Source organism: Mustelus asterias, chromosome 11 (assembly GCF_964213995.1).
Source record: "Mustelus asterias chromosome 11, sMusAst1.hap1.1, whole genome shotgun sequence".
Classification (NCBI taxonomy): domain Eukaryota; kingdom Metazoa; phylum Chordata; class Chondrichthyes; order Carcharhiniformes; family Triakidae; genus Mustelus; species Mustelus asterias.
In genome coordinates, this window is record NC_135811.1 from 13,096,232 (window position 1) to 13,118,042 (window position 21,811).

The following is a 21,811-nucleotide window of genomic DNA, read 5'->3' on the forward strand; positions in this document are numbered from 1 at the left end:
GGTAGGAGCACTACCACCTGTGCCACCACCTGCTAGAATGAACAGAATGCCACATTGTCAGCTGTGCAGTAAGTGCTTAACCTGCTATTTGTGATGTATATAAATGATTTGGAAGAAGGTGTAACTGGTGTAATCAGCAAGTTTGCGGATGACACGAAGATGGCTGGACTTGCGGATAGCAATGAGCATTGTCAGGCAATACAGCAGGATATAGATAGGCTGGAAAATTGGGCGGAGAGGTGGCAGATGGAGTTTAATCCGGATAAATGCGAAGTGATGCATTTTGGAAGAAATAATGTAGGGAGGAGTTATACAATAAATGGCAGAGTCATCAGGAGTATAGAAACACAGAGGGACCTAGGTGTGCAAGTCCACAAATCCTTGAAGGTGGCAACACAGGTGGAGAAGGTGGTGAAGAAGGCATATGGTATGCTTGCCTTTATAGGACGGGGTATAGAGTATAAAAGCTGGAGTCTGATGATGTAGCTGTATAGAACGCTGGTTAGGCCACATTTGGAGTACTGCGCCCAGTTCTGGTCGCCGCACTACCAGAAGGACGTGGAGGCGTTAGAGAGAGTGCAGAGAAGGTTTACCAGGATGTTGCCTGGTATGGAGGGTCTTAGCTATGAGGAGAGATTGGGTAAACTGGGGTTGTTCTCCCTGGAAAGACGGAGAATGAGGGGAGATCTAATAGAGGTGTACAAGATTATGAAGGGGATAGATAGGGTGAACAGTGGGAAGCTTTTTCCCAGGTCGGAGGTGACGATCACGAGGGGTCACGGGCTCAAGGTGAGAGGGACGAAGTATAACTCAGATATCAGAGGGATGTTTTTTACACAGAGGGTGGTGGGGGCCTGGAATGCGCTGCCAAGTAGGGTGGTGGAGGCAGGCACGCTGACATCGTTTAAGACTTACCTGGATAGTCACATGAGCAGCCTGGGAATGGAGGGATACAAACGATTGGTCTAGTTGGACCAAGGAGCGGCACAGGCTTGGAGGGCCGAAGGGCCTGTTTCCTGTGCTGTACTGTTCTTAACCATGCCACCCCTCCTCCCCCGGACAGTGGGAACTATTAAAACCATCAGTCCTCCTTTCGTTGACTTGTTTATCTGGGATTACTACCATTGCATCATAGAAATCCTACAGTGCAGAAGGAGGCCATTCGGCCCATCAAGTCTGCACCGACCACAGTCCCACCCAGGCCCTATCTCCACTTAGTTACCCTGCTAATCCCTGTAACCTATCACATCCCGGGACACTAAGGGTTAATTTAACATGTCCAATCAACCTAACCCACACATCTTTGGACTGTGGGAGGAAACTGGAGCACCCGGAGGAAACCCACGCAAACACGAGGAGAATGTGCAAACTCCACACGGACAGTGACCCGAGCCGGGATTCGAACCCAGGTCCCTGGAGCTGTGAGGCAGCAGTGCTAACCACTGTGCCGCCATACCATTGCAAAGAACAAAGAAAATTACAGCACAGGAACAGCTTCGGCCCCCCCAAGCCTGCGCTGACCATGCTGCCCGACTGAACTAAAACCCCCTACCCTTTCGGGGACCATATCCCTGTATTCCCATCCTATTCGTGTATTTGTCAAGACGCCCCTTAAAAGTCACTATCGTATCTGCTTCCACTACCTCCCCCAGCAGCGAGTTCCACCACCCTCTGTGTGAAAAGCCTACCTGGCTATTAACCTGAATACAGTTTGTATGATGTTGTTGTGTACCACTGGCCCCTGAATTTATCAGCAGCTGTGAGGGGGGGGGCCTTCAGCCTGATCCAGTGCAGGTACCTGACAAGTATTTTGTACACGAGAGGTGTGATCAGGGAACTGAATTGACAAGTAGATCCCTGTGCGACTGCGAAAGCCCCTTGTGATTTGCAGGGAGGTGCTTTCATTTTGAGCCTTATCACATCAGTTTCCAGAATTTATGGTGGAACAAATGAATCGTGAAGTCTTGAATAATTAATTTGCAGGCCCTAAAAAAAAAATCGCATCGGCATTTGGGCCAAATGTATCTTGAATGGAGTGTAAATGAGCACATCACTGGATCCTGCGGAATAGCTCCCCGTGGCGTCTGTGTTTATTAGTCTTTGCAATAGACGGCTGGCTAGATGAAACGTGAAGGTTTTTGAATAATTGATCCGCACTGCATAAACGTAAACCGGTCAGCTTGTAGCTCAGGAGGGGCCCCAGACACGCTGAAAACAAAGTGCAGTGTGCTGCCTAGATATGTGCTACTCCCTCTGTAGCCACCCCCAACTCAGTATACGCCACGGAGATTTTAAATATTTTGGTTACAATTACAAGTGTGAATCAGCTCATTCTGTAATCTGTTACGCTGCTGAATTTTAATGAGCATGTAAATATTTAACAGGGAATATTTTGCTCCGCCTGCGTGTTTGCCTTATAGGAGCCAATAGACTTGAGTAAATAAATAGTTTTTGACAAGATTGGGATAGCAGGTGACCTCTTCACAGAATTCTCTGCATTACTGCCCCACGCGTTCAATGCCAATTAGCTTCCCTGTTCTTCATTATGACTGGCCCATGTACAGGGGAGAGGCCAGGGAAGAGAGAGCGGGCAAGGTGTCTACTGCCTTAGGAGAGTTTGGATCCTGTCTTGAAATATGTGGCTTGGTTGCTGCTTTCCGCCGTGACTGAACACAGCTTGGGGTAGTCAGTCGGCGGGGGGGGGGGAGAGAAAAAGTTCCTTTGCGGGACTCGTGGCGGAATTTTACCGCCTCGCCCGCCCGAGGCTCGTAAGATCTCACTCGAGGCCAATGGAGAATACCGGTCTGTGAGCCTCGCCCACCCCGATTTGGGAGGCGGGCGTGCCAGTAAAATTCCGGCACGATTGGTGTCACTGAGTGATAGCCAGAACGAAACAGTGCGAGTGTTGCCTTGGGCAACGCTCGAGATGGGAAGTAATTGTTTTGCGTTGGTGACCAGCGCCTGCCGGGGGACAGGTACAACTATTGGAGACCATTCTTCCTGGAGCCTGTGAACAGTGCACTTTGTGGAGTGGAATTCCATGTTTGATTCCCTCCAGTCAGGTTTCCGCTCTTGTTACAATCGGGAGAGTGGATGTCAGGACCTGGCCTTTACTTTTCCATGCCTCACGTGATTGTAATAAGGATGAAGGTGTTAAGTCAGTGTCTGTACTTAACCATTTACATGCTGATTGCAAGGAACACTGTCCGACAGGCTTTATTGAGTTTAGAAATAAGGGGTTTGTTTATATTGTGCTAAAAACTCACTCAGGTAAAGATAAAGAACAAAGAAAATTACAGCACAGGAACAGGCCCTTCGGCCCTCCAAGCCTGCACCGACCATGCTGCCCATCTGAACTAAAACCCCCTACCCTTCTGAGGACCATATCCCTCCAATCCCTTCCTATTCATGTATTTGTCAAGACACCCCTTAAAAGTCACTATTGTATCCGCTTCCACTACCTCCCCCCGGCAGTGAATTCCAGGCACCCACCACCCTGGGTGTAAAAAGACTTGCCTCATATATCTCTTTTAAACCTTGCCCCTCACACCTTAAACTTATGCCCCCCTACTAATTGAGTCTTTCACCCTGTTCATGTCACTTTTCCCTGGGTCCTTTTCTGAGCCAGTTGCATTTTCCGCTTCTCCTCGCCTCTTCGAAACAGTCAGCCTCCATCGACAACTCCCAATTGTCAACGTCAACGTTTGTCGTCATCCTCTTGCTTGCTGATGTTCTTGTAGTGCAGCTATGTACCCCCAAGAGGTCCTGCATCTGTGGCCATTTCACCGCATAGAAGGTCTTTGGATATACAGCTGTTATCCATTGGTTGAATGTTGGCAAGCCAGCACAGATGTCCTTGGCATATGTTAATTTTTAAGGAAAGTTCTTAAGAAGGGACAGAGAGGGAGAGCGGTGAGATGCAAAATGGTGAAGGAATTAAAATCTCAGATGCCTGAAGAGTCCAGAATTGGGGGAGTATGGTGACCTGGGAGTAGGGCTGGAGGGATTACAGAAATAGAAAGAAGAATTACAGAATCCTACTGTGCAAAAGGAAGCCATTTGGCCCGTCTGCACCAACTACAATCCCACCCAGGCCCTATCCACATAACCCCATGCATTTACCCTAGCTCGTCCCCCTGACACTCGGGCAATTTTAAGCATGGCCAATCCACCTAACCCACACAGGAGTTTGAAAATAAGGATGAGAGTTTAAACATTTTAAATTGTACAGTAAAAACAATAACACACATTATGCCACCCTGGATAACCAACCCTCTCTGTGATGCTGACTTCCACGGAGTGTGGTTTTGTACGGGTTAAATCAGGACTTGAACATGTTTTTAATTGTATAAAAACAGAAATAGTGTTCATTAACCATGTACAATTGGAGTCACTGTGACTTTATACTCCCCCTCTGCTCATTAGATTCTTTATTGCCGGACGATTGCAATGCTTGACATTTCAAAAGAAAGCTGGATTGTCCGTTCTAAACACTGGACAGCTGGCACCACAGCGAAAGCCCATGTCTGCATATCAATGTTCTGGTTCCCACTCTAAGGTGTACTGGCACTGAAATTATGGCTTTTTCATGTGAGGGAATTGGTGGGAAAGAAATCTTTCCAAAGAAACCTCGCGTTCTGATCTTGAATATGCTGCCCGATAGGCTGGTGGAAGCAAGTTCAATATTAACCATTCAAAAGGGAATCAGACAAACCGGATAATTGGCAGTTTCAGTGTCGGCGAGAGGCCAGAGGCTTGGCCTTGCATCGCAGCAACTGACTGGAACCGAGCAACATGTTCCTCTGGCTGTTCGTAATATGCAGACTACCCAACTAGCCTGTACTTGCAAAACTCAAACAAAACCTTTACTATTAGATGTGATTGTGTGACTGGGCAGCACTCACTGGACAATCCTGAGTGCACTAATAGCTACACGAATAACCAATTGAAGATAATCAGTCAAACTCACAACATGGCTCAATCATGCCTTCTAGAAGCAACATACATTCATACGCAGAGACCAATTCTCTGTAAATAATAAGAATATGTTCAAACTTTTTCCCAGGGTGGAAGAGTGCATTACTAGGGGGCACAGGTTTAAGGTGCGAGGGGCAAGGTTTAAAGGAGATGTATGAGACAGATCTTTTACACAGAGGGTGGTGGATGCCTGGAACTCGATGCCAGGGGAAGTAGTGGACGCAGATAAGGGGCGTCTTGACAAATACATGAATAGGATGGGCATAGAGGGATACGGTCCCTGGAAGAGTAGGGGGTTTTAGTTCAGTCAAGCAGCGTGGTCGGTGCAGGCTTGGAGGGCCGAAAGGCCTGTTCCTGTGCTGTAATTTTCTTTGTTCTTTGTTCCTTGTTCTGTTATTTGAATTACCCAGAAAAATATAGTTCCCCCTTACTTTTTTCCTCGGCATGGCCTCGGCCAATCAGAATTTCCTTTGTCCTGTAGTATAAATCAGCACCCTTTTCTCCTTGAACATAAATAGTGATGGTTTTAAATTTGGTATTCTTGCATTTGTCCTGATGAGTACAAGCTGAAAAGCTTTGGAAACTTGTCTCTCTCCAGCAAGTTACCTATTCGTAGGGTTGAAATCACTGTTGCTAATGAGCACAGATGAATGTTTATTCAAATTCCTCTTGGGGCAGGGTGGGGTGGGGGGGGGGGGGTGCATTTATATAGCACCTTTTCTGAGCTAAGGACATTTCAATGCACTTTACAGCAATGAGGTACATTTTTTGAAGTGCTGCCACAGTCTTAATATAGAAAAGAGCTGTGCTATTTTAATGAAGGCATAGCAGTATTAGTTTTATTGATTTTTAAGGACAATGTTCTCTACTTGGCAAAACACACCAGAAAACCCCATTCCCCAGAACACCAAGTTCAATTTGGGAGTTGATCAAAACTGAGGATTCCCTCTGCTGTGATGAAATTGTTCACCTGTTTACAATGGTGGATGACAGTTTTGTTGGATATATCACAGAGGAAATATTTTCACGCACCCGTCCAGCTGTAGAGAATCGTAGTTTGCGAGCCTCCATCCTCCTCCATACTCTGAGTTGAGACCTGTTGTAAAGATGATAAATCCCACACTCTCTCTCAAAGCTCCCTTAACTAATCCATTTATAATGTTTACATTAGTGGATCTTCCCTTATTCCACAATTTCTATTTTTTAGTTTGTTCATCCGATGTGAGCATCAGTGACAAGGCCAGCATTTATTGCCCATCCCTAATTGCCCTGATGGTGAGCTGCCTTCTTGAACCATTGCAGTCCACAGGACATAGTTGCACCTATATTGCTGAGAGGAAGCGATTTACAGGGTTATAGCCCAGTGACAATGAAGGAACGGCAATTTGGTTCCTAGCTGGAGGTGTTTCCATGCATCTGTTGCTTTTGACCTTCTAGGTGGTGTGGGTTTGGAAGGTGCTGTTGAAGGAACCGTGAAAAGTGCTACAGTGCATCTTTTAGATGATCATAGAATCATACAGCGCAGAAGAGGCCCTTCAGCCCATTGAGTCTGCATCGACATCTGAACTCGCACTTAATCCCATCTGCCAGCACTTGGCCCATAGTCCTGAATGTTATGATGTGCCGAGTGCTCATTCAGGTACTTTTCAAAGGATGTGAGGCATCCCACCTCTACCACCCTCCCAGGCTGCGCATTCCAGACCGTCAACACCCCCCTGGGTGGATTGGCCAGGCTAAATTGCCCCTTCGTGTCCAGGGATGTGTAGGTTAGGGGAATTAGCCTTGATAAATGTGCAGGCTAATGGGGATAGGGCAGGGGGTAGGGTGTGGGTGGGGTGCTCTTTTGAAGAATCGGTACAGACTTGATGGGCTGAACAGCCTGTTTTGCACTGCAGGAATTCTGTGGTTCTATGGTTGATTATTGAATAACTGTGCCAGAGCTATTGAGAGTATGAACAGGGAATATAACAATACGTTTCAGCTCCAATACATCTTACAGCATAAAACAATCCATTTACACGAATGCAGTCAACAGATCCATGCAGTTCCATTCACAGCTTTTGAAGGATTAGCTTGTGAAACAATGTTAATTACGTTGGAGTTTTAAGTAGCAATTATTCAGCAATAAATTGAAATCTAACGCAAGCGGATAATGAGGAAGAATCACATACTGGACAAATGTCCTCATCGCATATTAAAATGGAATGAGATCTTCATGCAAAAAAAAAGCCATTCACTTGCTCGTTTTATTAGATGGTAATTGCTTTTGCCAAAACAATTCTAGTTGCTGCCGCGAATGCAGTTCGTGGCTGGACCTACCTCGGAAATGAATGGCTTTGTTTATTAAAGTTTCATCGGAACATCCATCCTACTGATCTCCCCTTGACAAGCTGGTCGTGTCGGAGGCAGACAGCAACGCAGTGAACTAGTCCTGTTTGGACATCTCTAATGCAAATATAATCCAAGCTAACACTGGGGGGGTTTGCTGTAGACCACCAGGTTAGCAGAAGAACAAGGAGCTGTATGAAGAGATTGCGAAGCAGGAAGGTTACTTTAATGGGAGTCTTCAATCAAGCTGATGTTATCTGGGAACCCCAGGCTGTTGGGATGTGGCGTCTGACTGCCTCTTGGAGGGAAGCTGCAAGAGGCCATGCTCATCTTCATGTTCCTAGCAAAAGACCCAGAAAATGTACTTTCCTAATTGATTGTTACACCTGTATGCAAGCTTTTAGTGACTCATGAACAAGGATACCCAGGTCCCTTTGGACATCAATACTTCCCATAAAGGTTGATCCACCTAGTTAGATAGGCCAAGGTACAACAACACCATCGACAACTTGCATTTATATAGTGCCTCGATGTAACAAAATGTCCCAAGGCATTTCAGAAGAGCATTGTCAATCAAAATGTGATGCTGCGTTGCGTCACAGAAGGAGATATGAGGACGGGTGGCATAAGGCTTAGTCTAAAGAGTTGGGTTTTAAGCAGCATCTTTTCGGAGGAGAGGGAGGTGAAGAGGGAGAGGGATTTAAAGAGATTAGGACAATGCACCTTAAGGCACAGTCACCAATGGTTTCATGGTTAAAATCAGGGAAGTGCATGATCTCGGAATTGTAGCAGGACAGAGAAGGAAGTTGAAGGAAGTTTCAGAGACAGAAAGGGAGTTGGGGGAGGCAGGAAGCCATGGAGAGATTTAGAAACAAGGGTGAGAATTTTAAAATTGAAGTGTTGATGGATTAGGAACCAATGTCACTGAGCCCCGGGGTGATTTTTAAAAAAGTTTATTTCTTAGTGTCACAAGTAGGCTTACATTAACACTGCAATGAAGTTACTGTGAAAATGCCCTAGTCACCACACCCCGGCACCTGTTCGGGTACACCGAGGGAGAATTTAGCACGGCCAATGCACCTAACCAGCACGTCTTTCAGACTGTGGGAGGAAACCGGAGCACCCGGAAGAAACCCACACAGACTCAGGGAGAACATGCAGACTCCACATAGACAGTGACCCAAGTAGGGAATTGAACCCGGGTCCCTGGCACTGTGAGGCAGCAGTGCTAACCTCTTAAATGCTGGCTGGCCAGCATTTGTTGCCCATCCCTAGTTGCCCTTGAAACTGAGTGACTTGCACGGCCATTTCAGAGGGCAGCTGAGAGTCAACCACATTGCGGTGGCTCTGGAGTCACATGTAGGCCAGACCAGGTAAGGACAGCAGACTTACTTCCCTAAAGGACCTTAGTGAATTAGGGTTTTTATGATAATCGACAAATGTTTCATAGTCATCCGTCGATTCTTAATCCCAGATTTTTTTCAAAATTGAATTCAAATTCCCACCATCTGCCGTGGCGGGATTCGAACCCAGATCCCCAGAACATTAGCTGAGTTTCTGGATTAATAGCTTGGCAATAATACCACTAGGCCATCGCCTCCCCTAAACATCGCCAGTCAAACGTTTGCTGACAGAATTCTGGAGTTTCTGGAAGTGGAGTGGTGAAAGTTGATCGATTGAAAGTCCGGATATTCCAGACTTAAAATTGGAGGAGTTCAGAGCCCCTGGCGGGCTGACAAAGATCAGAGACATGGACAAGGCTACGGGGGGAGTTGGAAACAAAGGTGGAAGTGTAGAAATCCTGAACCAGGAGGCATTGTAGATCTGCAAGCACGGGGAGGGGGAGGGGGGAGGGGGACTGAGTGAGAGTTGAGATACGAGTGGCATCTAGTTACCCACCGACCTGCCAGTCCTGTTGCTAATCAACAAGCAGAATAGCCTTTTATGCCGGCTTCTTACAACGGTTCCTCAAAGCTGATCAAAGTGAAGAGGCTGAAAGGGTGAAGCAGAGCGTGAAAGTGTCAGATGAGCCTGGGGCCAGCGGAGGAGGGTAAAGTCAGACGTCCAGTCGGGATGTAAACCTGTAAAATCTGAAACCACTTCATGATGTGTGACTGCAATATCTGCTTGATAATGAGAATAGTGGTCAGCAGATCTTTCTAGGGCGGTGATAAATCTCACTGTTGGCAGTGCCTGGGGTTGCTCCATGCCAATGACTAAACAGGGTTTGGATTGTTCCAGTTGGGTTTGTATAGATCCCTAGCACAGGGTGGTTTAAAACAAACGCTGCAGCTCAGCTGCATCAGAATTCCGATGGCTGCACGAGATCTGGAGCTAAGGTTGGGTGGACATTGAGGCCGGAGCTGGAGGTGGTTCCCAGCAAACGATTAATTGGCAAATGTTTCAGAAAGAGAAAAGAGAAAGGAAGTTGAAGTGGTCAGAGTATCAGTGGATTTACATGACGTGGAGATTCTTCTGTTTGTTTCTCTTCTCGGGGTTTGTGGGAACCGGAAAGTTTGTGCCTGCGGATGGCGTGTGAGGACATCCTGGAAGGGTGAGGGATGCCCATCCCATGTAAGAAGTGCATTGCTAATCCACCTGCTTCCTCCACTCCTGCAACCCTCCCTGATCTCTGCCTTCCTGCTGTTCTGGTCTCACGTGCATCCCGGAGTTCTCGTGTCATAGTATCATAGAATCCCTACAGTGCAGAAGGAGGCCATTCAGCCCATTGAGTCTGCACCGACCACAATCCCACCCAGGCCCTATTCCCGTAACCCCACATATTTACCCTGCTAATCCCTCTGACTCTAGGGTTAATTCAGTATGGCCAATTAACCATTATCACTGTCTTACCATTGGTGCCTCTTACCTTCAGCTGCCTAGGCCCTAAGCTCTGGATATTCCCTCCTAAAACTCTCCACCTCCCATTTCCACTTTAAGATGTTCCTTAAAACTGACCTTACAGTCGTACTATCGCCTCCTTTGGCTAGGTGTCCATTTTTGCTTGCTGATGCTCCTGTGAAGCTCATTGAATGTTTTACTACTTTAAGGGTGCTATTTAAATGAAATTCTATTAAGGATGTGATGGTGGGGTGAAATGGTGTCTCAGTGATGTGGGGGAGAGTGGAGTAGGGGATGGAAAATGCCTTTTGAGTTGGGGTGGCACAGTGGTTAGCACTGCTGCCTCACAGTGCCAGGGACCCGGGTTCTATTTCCAGCTTGGGTCACTGTCTGTGCAGGGTTTGCACTTTCTCCCTGTGTCTGCGTGGGTTTCCTCTGGGTGCTCCAGTTTCATCCCACAGCCTGAAAGGCGTGCTTGTTAGGTGCATTGGCCATGCTAAATTCTCCCTCAGCTTACCTGAATAGGCGCTGGAGTGTGGCAACTGGGGATTTTCACAGTAACTTCATTGCAGTGTTAATGTAAGCCTACTTGTGACACTAATAAATAAGCTTCAAAACTTCTCTATCCTACTGTTGCCCTGTTTACCTTAATGCTTGCTGCAGTGTAATGGTAGCCGAGTAGTTTTAGGGTTAGTTGGTATTCAATTTTGCGGTGATGGGTTTTATTCAAGTTTGTTTCCAAGCAACAAACAGAACAACTAATTACCTCGTAGTTGGAGGCATCTTCCAAGGCCTTTATTAACATTGTTCCAGGATGTGCACTGGAACTGCATTGTGTAACTTGTCTCTACAATTTGCCAGGAAGCCACGGACATTGTTCCGCTCTGCATCACAAGGATAAGGCTGAGAAAGGGAACTCGCAATTATAGATAATTATAGGATCAGAACCCACCCGATTCCTGGTACCGTGAGCCACTGTGTGCTTGTTGCTGGCCGTCTCATCACTGAATTCCTGTTAAATTCCGATCACTGCCTTACAGTAAATGACTGGAGATTGATTGAAATCACAAACTTGCAGGATTGGTAACTGGTAACAAGTAGCGTACCTGCTAAACAGATTTCCCCCAAGACATCCTTTGAGAGTAGAAGGTTAAAGGGAGATTGAATCATTGTATTTAAAATGATTAAAGGACTCGATAGGGTAGGGGCTCATCATTGCATTCATTCCCCACTTCGGATGTTATCTGTTTTCAGTTAACCCAAATGTTCAGCCGATTGTGTCCACTGAACTAGCTATGTTACTTTATCAAGTCATTCAACAATTTGTCCAGATTGTGTACATTTGATGATCATCACCATCTGAATCCATGCCGTGCTGTTTGATGGGACAATTAAATCTCGCTACTCACGGGGTGGCATGATGGCACAGTGGTTAGCACTGCTGCCTCACAGCGCCAGGGACCTGGGTTCGATTCCCGGCTTGGATCACTGTCTGTGCAGAGTCTGCACGCTCTCCCCGTGTCTGCGCGGGTTTCCTCTGGGCGCTCCAGTTTCCTCCCACGGTCCAAAAGATGCGCTGGTTAGGTGCATTGGTGCTGGTTAGGTGCATTGGCCATGCTAAATTCTCCCTCAGTGTACCCGAACAGGCACCAAAGTGCGGGGACTGGGGGATTTTCACAGTAACTTCATTGCGGTGTTAGTGTCAGTTTATTTGTGACGCTAATGAATAAACTTTAAAAAAACTTTAATTTTCAGCCCCATCTCTCCAGGTCTCAGTTGCCACTTGTTTGCATTTGCCTCTATCCGCTTGGTAGATTTATAGACGGGAGTCCTCTGAGTTTAGGGGGTGAGGGTTTACAGTTAGACTGAGTGAAGCTGGAGTCTCTCCCCATTGGAGCAGAGAAGATTGGGTAAGGATGTTCAGAGTCATGAAGGATTTGGAATAAATAGAGAGAAACTGTTTCCAAACTGAAGAGTACACCAGAGGACACAGATTTAAAGTAAAAGAACATGACACAAACCTATTTTACACCACACATAGCTAGGATTTGAAATATACTGCCTGACAGGTTAACAGACGCAAACTCAATAGTAGTTTTTGAAATGAATTGGAAAAATCCATGGAGGAGAAAAACTTGCAGAGTATGGGGAAGAACCAAAGCAGACTCATTGGGCCAAATGGCCTCATTATAAGCTGTACTATTCTGTGACAAGAATGATCCCTGGAATGAAGAGCTTGTCGTATGAGAAATGGTTGAGGACTCTGGGTCTGTACTCATTGGAGTTTAGAAGGATGAGGGGGGATCTTATTGAAACTTACAGGATACTGCAAGGCCTGGATACAGTGGATGTGGAGAGGATGTTTCCACTAGTAGGAAAAACTAGAACCAGAGGGCACAACCTCAGGCTAAAGGGACAATCCTTTAAAACAGAGATGAGGAGGAATTTCTTCAGCCAGAGAATGGTGTATCTGTGGAACTCTTTGCCACAGAAGGCTGTGGAGGCCAGGTCATTGAGTGTCTTTAAGACAGAGATAGATAGGTTCTTGATTAATAAGGGGATCAGAGGTTATGGGGAAAAGGCAGGAGAATAGGGATGAGAAAGATATCAGCCATGATTGAATGGCGGAGCAGACTCGATGGGCCGAATGGCCTAATTCTGCTCCTATGTCTTATGGTCTTATGGTGATTGTCACTGGTAGTGCAGAATTTGATATTGCTGGGAGAGACATGTTGCTGAAGCTTTTTGGCTTGCACTCATCAGGACAAATGCAAAAATGCCAAATTTCAAATGCTCACAACAATTCATGATACTGAAAAGGGGGACTGATTAATTCACTTTTGAGATGGAACACACTGTGTTTCCTCAAAGTGCCAGTGAAAAATTGGTTCTCCACTACTCTCTACCATAAGCCTACCTTCACCAGTCAATAAACACATTGGGATTCATATAACTCCATGCACTGTAAGATTGGTTTGATCTGCAACCTTGTAAATAGAGCTTTTAGACATTTGTTCATCTTGCAAGCTTGACGTTGAAATAGAGGGCAGGATTTTCCGGCCACCTTCGCCCCAAAATCGAAATATCCCACCCGAGGTCAACGGACTTTTGCATGGTCTGCCCCCCCGCCCGCTACGATTCCCGTGGCGGGCGAGACGTGAAAATTCTCCCAGAGTGCGTCAAAGCTATCCTGCAGGCCAGTGGCTATCCTGATGAGATTGTTGTGCACAAACTCGCCAATGGGTCAAAGGCTGACATTTTTGGACTCAAAGTGCCAATCTGTCTCAAATTGTATCGGAAAGACAAAGTATCTCAAAAATGTGAACAATGGGTTTTAAAGATGTCTCACGCTGTTTCTATACAGTGGCAATGTGAGTGGTCTTTTCCACTAAGGGGATGTTGCCATCGGTCCACAAAGACCTTCAGCCTCCCACATGATTGAGAAATGTGTATGAATTTCAGATACTAGGTACACAGGGATTGACGGATTGAATCAAACAGCTTGTTCCTCCCATTGTTGGTAATAGAATACAGATCGTATTTAACCAGCCCACACGTGCAAAACCCAAAATAAAACATCTACAGTCAGATGTGACGCTGTGATTGGGCAGCACTTATTGAACAATCCTGAGTGTGCTAACAATCAATTTAAGATAATCAGTCAAGTTCAGAACTTGGCTCAGTTACGTCTGTTAGAAGCTTAAACAAATTCCCACCCATTCTTTGCAAACAAAAGGAATATGTTCACCTTCTCTGAATTACCCAGGAACCTGGGCAGTCTGTTTCCCATTGCTTTCTCCATGCTTACACCTTGGCGAATCGGAGTCAACTTGCCAACCAATCAGCGCCCTTTTCTCCTTTAGTATAAATTGCTGCGATAATTTGAAATTTAGCATTCCTGCATTTGTCCCGATGAGTGCAGGATGAAAACCTTCAGCAACACATCTCTCTTTTTCAGCAATATTCTGTGATTCTATAAATTATTTCCATTGGTTGGATAATCCAGAACAAAAGGACACAGTCTTACAACTGGAGCTGAGTTGTTTACGAGTGAGATCAGGAAGCACTTAGTGATTTGATTGATTTCTTGTTAATGAAGGGTGTACGGGATATGGATCGAAGGTGGGTAAGTGGATTTGAGGTACAAAATAGCCATGATCTAATTGAATCAGGGAACAGGCTTGAGGGGCTGAATGGCTGAGTCCTGTTCTGACGATTTTTCCCTTACCTGCAGATTGTGGAATGATTCGCAACGCTGGACATTTTTTCTCTCTGTTGCGAAATGAGAAAGCGTGATGTTTAGAGAGATCAATGAAACCTTCTCCTGCTGAGCTCATTACAGATAAACTTGAGTCTTTTCTACTTTCATGTACCAGGCTCCTGTTCGTCACATCTCTGCAGCCAGCTTCAAAGCAACAGCAATTTGATGAGAGGCACTCACAAGCCAAAGCTGACTTTGGATGTTCCTATTAATCCACCCGTTTCTTTCTCTCTCTCTCTCTCTCTCTCTCTCTCTCTCTCTCTCTCTCACACACACACACACACACACACACACACACACAACTACCTCCTCACTCCTTCTCCTTTTACAGGGAAAGGTGCTGACCCCCAATGACCCCCGCTGACCACCTAGCCTTGGCATTGTTCACAGCACTCACTGGTACAAATCTCATCCTTTTGAGTCCCACAGACTTGAGCTGGAAATTGCTTTTGCTGCATTCACGCCACTTAATTCCCTCAACAGCAGAGGTCGAACCCAGTCCTTTGAAAATGTCAGGCTCATCTCTGCACAGAGGAGAACAAAAAGCAAACACAAATCCAATGAGGGGGTGCTCACATTCTGAATTTACAGCCCAGCTCGTCTTCATGGAGATTGCAGAATAACAACCATTTTATTATTGTTCACTCTGTGTTTTCCACCTCTCCCGAAGGTCGTTTCTCTGATGAGAATGCAGTCCTGTTGTTTAGTGCCTCCCCAAAACCACTTTCTTTATTTTGTGATTTCGAAAATTAAACGGCACTTGAGTGTTCGATCATAGAATGAGGTGAGGAACATCAAAACAACATCCAGAATGAAAAACAGAAAAAGCTCAGCAGTTCAGGCAGCATCAGTGGAGTGAGTGAAGGAGTTAATGCTTCAGTCAGTGACCTTTATCAGAACGCCCTCAAAAGAGGTAGAATCCCTACAGTGCAGAAGGAGGCCATTCGGCCCATCGAGTCTGCACCGACTCTCAGACGGAGCATCCCACCCAGGCCCTTCCCCATAACTCCACGTATTTAGCCTCTAATCCCCTAACCTACACATCTTGGGACACTAAGGGACAATTTACCATGGTCAATCCAACTAACCTACACACCTTTGGATACTAAGGGACAATTTACCATAGCCGATCCACCTAACCTACACACCTTTGGAAAATAAGGGACACTTTACCATGGCCAATCCACCTAACCTACACACCTTTGAACACTAAAGGACATTTACCATGGCCAATCCACCTAATCTACACACCTTTGGAAAATAAGAGACACTTTACCATGGCCAATCCACCTAACCTGCACACCTTTGGACATTAAGGGACAGTTTAGCAAGGCCAATCCACCTAACCTGCACATCTTTGAACGGTGGGCAGAACATCCAAAGGAAACCCACGCAGACATGGGGAGAACGTGCAAACTCCACACAGTCACCCAATCTAGAATTGAACCCAGCTCCCTGACGCTGTGGGGCTGCAGTGCTAACCACTGGGTCACACCTTGGCAATAGCCCCTCTGGTATCCCGGGCATCATTACTCCCTTTCAAAACAAGGCGATTAACTGGTCATGCACGTCAGTGTTACTTGTGGGATCTTGCCATACACAAAAATGTATGGATTTTCTGTGAGTTTTCTTTCATAACAACAGTGGCTACACAGCAAAAGTAACGGATTATATATGATTAGTTGTGGGAGGTTTCTGGATAACATGTAAAGTTACGATTACCTTGAACAGTTTTCTTTTTTGTTGCATTGACCTCAACTTTAGCCAAATAGAGAGTAGAAGGAAGGTATCTCAACACTTGGCCAGTTTGCTCATTCTGAGCCCGCTTCCCTTTGAAAAAACTGGAAGAAGGCCCAGTAGTGCAGGGAATGACGAATAAGAATGAAAGTATGCTTAAACGTGGAGGAACCATTGGGAACTACCAAGATTGGATTTAAACGTTAAGTTTTTAAAAAATTCATTCATGGGGATGGGCGTCGCATTAATTGCCCATCCTTAGTTGCCCTTGGAGGGCAGTTAAGAGTCAACACATTGCTGTGGCTCTGGAGTCAGATGGAGGCCTGACTAGGTAAGGAAGGCAGATTTCCTTCCCTATAGTGAACCAGATGGGTTTTTCCAACAATTGACAATGGTTTCGTGGTCATCAATAAATTCTTAATTTCAGATTTTTCTATTGAATTCAAATTCCACCATCTGCCGTGGTGGGATTCGAACCTGGGTCCCCAGAACATTAGCTGAGTTTCTGGATTAATAGCCCATCGATAATATCATTAGGCCATCGGCTCCCCATGAAGTGGAAGAGGAAATTGAGAGAGTACGGTTGTCAATGCTCCAGGATTGGCCTAGACTGCCCAGAACTTAAATATTAATCTCTAAGACACTATCACGAGTAAAGCCCAGGAGAAAAGTCACTGGGGTATTAAAGAAATTGTGGGCTGAATTTTACAGCCCCCACTGACACATTTGGAGACGGGGAGTAGGAAGAGGTCTCGTAAAATAAAGCAGTTGGCCTTTCCACCCACCCCAACATTTTTTTCATATTAGGGTGGGAGGGGACGCTGTCAGGCCTCCCACCTGCCCTTTGGCCTATTGAGGCCCTTAAATGGCTAGCTAATGGCCACAAACGGCCTTATTCTGCCTCTACTGCAATTTGATGTGGATCATGGGAACGTGGAGGTAGCCCAGCAGCTTTCACTGCACAGATTGCTATTGGGGGCCTCCTTTTGGGATGGGGGTTGTGTGGTGCCCCCATGCACATTGGATGCATCCCCCACCCCCAGGCTTAATCCCTTCCCATCTTCTCCCTTTGGCCTCTCAAACCCTGCTCCCCAAGCCTCCACCCTCCCTACACCCACTCTCCCTGCCCTGTGCCTGCCTTGAAGTCTGGTCTCGAAGCTTGGCCTCCCGTCACCCCTTCTCCAGGGACTGCCTGCAGTCCCGGCAGTGGCCACCACTTGACCCTGGCGCTGCTGGGACTACAGAGCTGCCAACCAATCAGATTGGCCAATAGCTCTCCAGGGCGCGGCTTTCCTGATGAGGGTAGACGTCCATTCTGAAATGATTGAGGCTGCTCCAGAAGGAATATCACTGCGGGGCGGACAGTCTGATCACTGACTAGAATCCAGCTCCTTTGAAAGCTTATATTGAGCAAATTGTTGGAGATTTGATTTGTTATTGTCACATGAATTGGAATACGGTGAAAGTATTGTTTCTTGCGCGCTATACAGACAAAACATACCATTCATAGAGTACATAGGGGAGAAGGAAAGGAGAGGGTGCAGAATATAGTGTTGCAGTCACAGATAGGGTAAAGAGAAAGATCAGCTTAATGTGTGATTGGAAAGAGCATTATTAGAAAGTTTAGAAGAGTTGAAGTTCATTTTTAAGAGCATAGAATGGGAGTAAAAGATGGAATTAGACGGGACAGCTCACAGGAAGTTGCCTCGCTTCAGCGCCATTTTTCTTTTGGCTTGAACCAGCTGTTTGACCAGTTGAAGCAGTTGGAAACCAATATATTTGTGATTAGACTAAAGGATACGTTCAGCTCGTAGTTGGCAAGGCCACGGATGTGTGAGCTATCAGGAGGAGTGACAGGAATACAAGTTTGAGTAATTAACAAGATGGGAAAAGCATAATGGTATGGTAAGATGAAACTAATTATAGCCGTGCCTCAAGTTACTTATCGTGTATTGAATAGAGTGGATACTCCTGCGATGGTGCAATTGCAAACCACTTGCAGCAAAAATCCAAAAGCTAATCTCTCTTTTTCACCAGGGGCAGCGGATTGCTTCTGGCGGATCAATGGATCCTGGTACGTCCATTACAAAGCACTTAATCTCTGCTTGGGCACTCACCAATTCCCTTAATTAAACTTTCTTGGGAATGTCTGTTGGCGTCCGGTGTTGCAAGCGAGGATTGACCTTAGCTTTGCAATCCTTCTCATTAGAGTATTACTATTGGTTTCGAGTTAAGCTTCACACCACCCCCATTCCCACACTCACCCGCACTCTCCCCCGCTCCTCTCCACCCAAACACAACAAAGCAAAGAATTTTGCTGGGCTCCACTCGGCTCTCATCAGTGCTGAGTGCTGCACTTTCAGACTTGCTTGACTTCCCATCGAACTGGGCCTCAAACGTCGTAATCGCCAGCCCTGCAAGTCTTGTTGCATTCCCCTTAACCCCTTTTCCAACTTCCAAAAGACGGTTGTCAACTGTAGAATAATTGAGTATTTTATTGTAATCAGTTGGTGGCCGTTAACTGGAGATTCATTTGTGCTCCTCTCTATAGGGACAGACTGAAACTGGTGTCTTTGGGGTTCGGAAGTGCATGCTTCTAGCATGTATTTCTGTAAATAAAACTGTATGATAATTGGCTGCAGTTGTATCCTTCAGTGTCTAGCTTTCTGAAATAGAACACAGGTGCTGGACACCTAGGTAACTTATTTTATCCAAAGATGTGCGGGTTAAGTTGATTAGCAATGCTAAATTGACCCTAGTGTCAGGGGGATTAGCAGGGTAAATGTGTGGGGTTACGGAAATGGGGCTTGGGTGGGATGTGGTCGGTCCAGCCTCGATGGGCCAAATGGCCGCCTTCTGTACTGTAGGGATTCTATGTTTAATAAGTCATCAAGTCCAGATGTACAAAAATCAGCTGGCAGATGAGGCAAAATCTTAGAAATGGTGCAGAAGTGGCCATTCTGTCCATCAAACCTATGCTAGCTCTTTAAAAGAGTCCCCCTCCCTTGCCCTTTCCCCGTAGGCTTGCAAATTTCTTTTCAAGTGTTTATCTGGTTCCTTTTTCGAAAGTTACTATTCAATCTGTCTCAATACCCTTACAGGGTGTCTGTCTATTTGAGATCATGATAACTCGCTGCATGATCAGATTTTTCTCTCAGCTGATCTCTGTGATTGCCTGGTAAACTTGTGGCTCACAGTAACTGTGCCAGTGTGTCTCAATGCCGGTCGGGTGCCCCCTGATATAGCTGAATGCAAAGGTGAGAAAGCAAGGCATTTACCATTGTAAGAAACAGACTAATTGGCCCCTTGAGTCTGTCCCACCATTCCAATAAGATCATGGCTGATCTGTTCATTTTTCTTTCATTCATACATGAGGTGTGAGGGTTGCTGGCTGGGCCAGCATTTATTGCCCATCCATAGAACCCCTACAGAGCAGAAGGTGGCCACTCGGCCCATCGAGTCTGCACCGACAACAATCCCACCTTGGCTCTATCCCTACTTAGTTACCCTGCGAATGCCTCTAACCTATCACATCCCGGGACCCTAAGGGTTAATTTAGCATATCCAATCAACCCAACCTGCACATCTTTGGACTGTGGGAGGGAACCGGAGCTCCCGGAGGAAACTCACGCAAACACGGGGAGAATGTGCGAACTCCACACAGACAGTGACCCAAGTTGGGAATCGAACCCAGGTCCCTGGAGCTGTGAAGCAGCAGTGCTGACCACTGTGCCACCGTGCTGCCCCAATCCTTGAGGACATTTAAGAGTCAGTCACATTGCTGTGGGTCTGGAGTCACATATAAGCCAGTTTCAGCCTTTTCTGATATCTAGGCGCGCCACTGAATCCCTGGTTAATGCCCACCAGCCGATCATAATTAAAATCCCATAAAAGATTCTTTTTTCAAAAGTCAGGGACTGTTTCCAAGTAACTCAGCTAACAGGCAGTAGCAAGGAAATATACCATTGCGGTGTGAGGGTTGAGAATTTGAATAGTAACTCACTTTTTGTTGAAATTGTAACAAGTCCTCTGGAGTAAGAATTGCATAGAAGTGACTGGAGTTAGATATTGGCCTGAATTCTATCGGCATGCCTAGCCCGATTCCTGGGGGAGGGCGAGGCTTGGAGAACGGCATCCTCCGTTGGCCTAAGGCAGGATTGTACAAACCTCGGGCGGATGTGCCGGTAAGATTCTGCCCAATCTTCCCACAGCCTAAGAGGAAGAGATAAGGGGGGGGGACACATTCTATTCTTTCTCCCAGATTTAAATTTGAGCCAGTTTGCTTAAACTATGTCATCAGGGTAAAGTGAGCAGCAACAACTTAATTTTTAAGTAGCACATAAAGATTTGAATCTGTAGGGGATTAGTCGCCATTAAAAGCCTAATAGCCTAATAAAACCTGCCTGCATTATTGTGAGAGTTCGGAACTACCCTCTGAATTACAGCAAACCTTTAATGGCCTGTGTTGGGCAGTTTGCCAAGCAGCCTTAATTAGAAAAGATTCATGTAGGCCTCACTGAGCCACAAAGGCCCCAACTCTGACTAATTTTGCATTAGTGGCCTTTTATCCCAGTGAATTTGAAGGGCACTGATCTCAGAACGCCAGGTTGTTTGGTTTGAGTCTCACACTCTGGGTGGGATTTTATGGCCTTGCTCTTCCCGAAACCATCCCCCCCACCCCAAAAAGGTTGTGGATTCAAATCCCATTCCAGGGATTGTAGCGTTAAGATCGAGGCTGCAATATTGGAGGTGCCTCTTCTTTTGTGAGCTGATAAACTTCTGCTCTCTCATATGGATATAAATGGTCCTATGGTACTATTATAAAGGAAATCAGGGAGGTGTCCCCGCCAATGTTTACCCCTCAATCAACATCCAAGAACAGATGATCTGGCTGTTATCACATTGCAGTTTGTGGGAGCTTGCTCTGTGCAAATTGGCTGCTGTGTTTCCCATGTTACAACAGTGACTACACTTCATAGGTTATAAGGCAAGCACTGTGGAATGTCCTGTGGTCATGCACAGTGCTATATAAATAAAAGCCTTTTATCCATTTTTGTGAAGCAAACACTGATATCACAGTAATAAAGCTACCCAGATGCAAGGAATGGTTTTCATTACTATACTACTGCTAACCTCCTCAAGTTAACGTTTTAAAATGGAATTTTATAGCAAAGATATAGAAAGATATCGCTTCTCGGCCTTTTGGCTAAGATCAAGTGTAGTTCTGCTGTCCTGCACTTGGTTGAAGTCATGAAGTTACATTGCGGCTTCATTTGAAGCAATTTTTTAAAGCGGCATCAAGGCTTTTGGCTAAGATGCAAATGAGATCAAGCCTTGGAGGAGGTGCAGTGCCTGCTCCAATCAGCTTGTATCATGTAGTCAGGAAGAGGCTGGCCTGTCTTGTCAGCTTGGATCTGGAATGTCTCACTTGTTGAGATTTTGAATTGGACTTTGATTGGATTGAATTGGATATACACAAAAATTTTTTTATATCAAAGACGTCGACATGCACTCTTGTTCTGCCGTCCCCTTTTACCTCTGTATCGACACACCTTATAGCATTATTTGGAAAATAGAGCATAGAAACAGGCTATTTGGCCCATCCAGTCAATGCTGGTGTTTTTATGCTCCACACAAACATCCTCCCATTCTCACACGATTAGCTTA

At 45.9% G+C, this 21,811-nt stretch overlaps 1 protein-coding gene and 1 non-coding gene across 9 annotated transcripts in view; both read left to right on the forward strand.

Annotated features, from left to right (window-relative positions):
- Window positions 1-21,811, forward strand: part of lzts2a (leucine zipper, putative tumor suppressor 2a) — a 223,234-nt gene that overhangs the window by 165,188 nt on the left and 36,235 nt on the right. The window lies entirely within an intron of this gene.
- Window positions 21,331-21,519, forward strand: LOC144501009 (U2 spliceosomal RNA). The gene has a single exon (XR_013499025.1). It is a non-coding gene; the product is annotated as a U2 spliceosomal RNA (small nuclear RNA).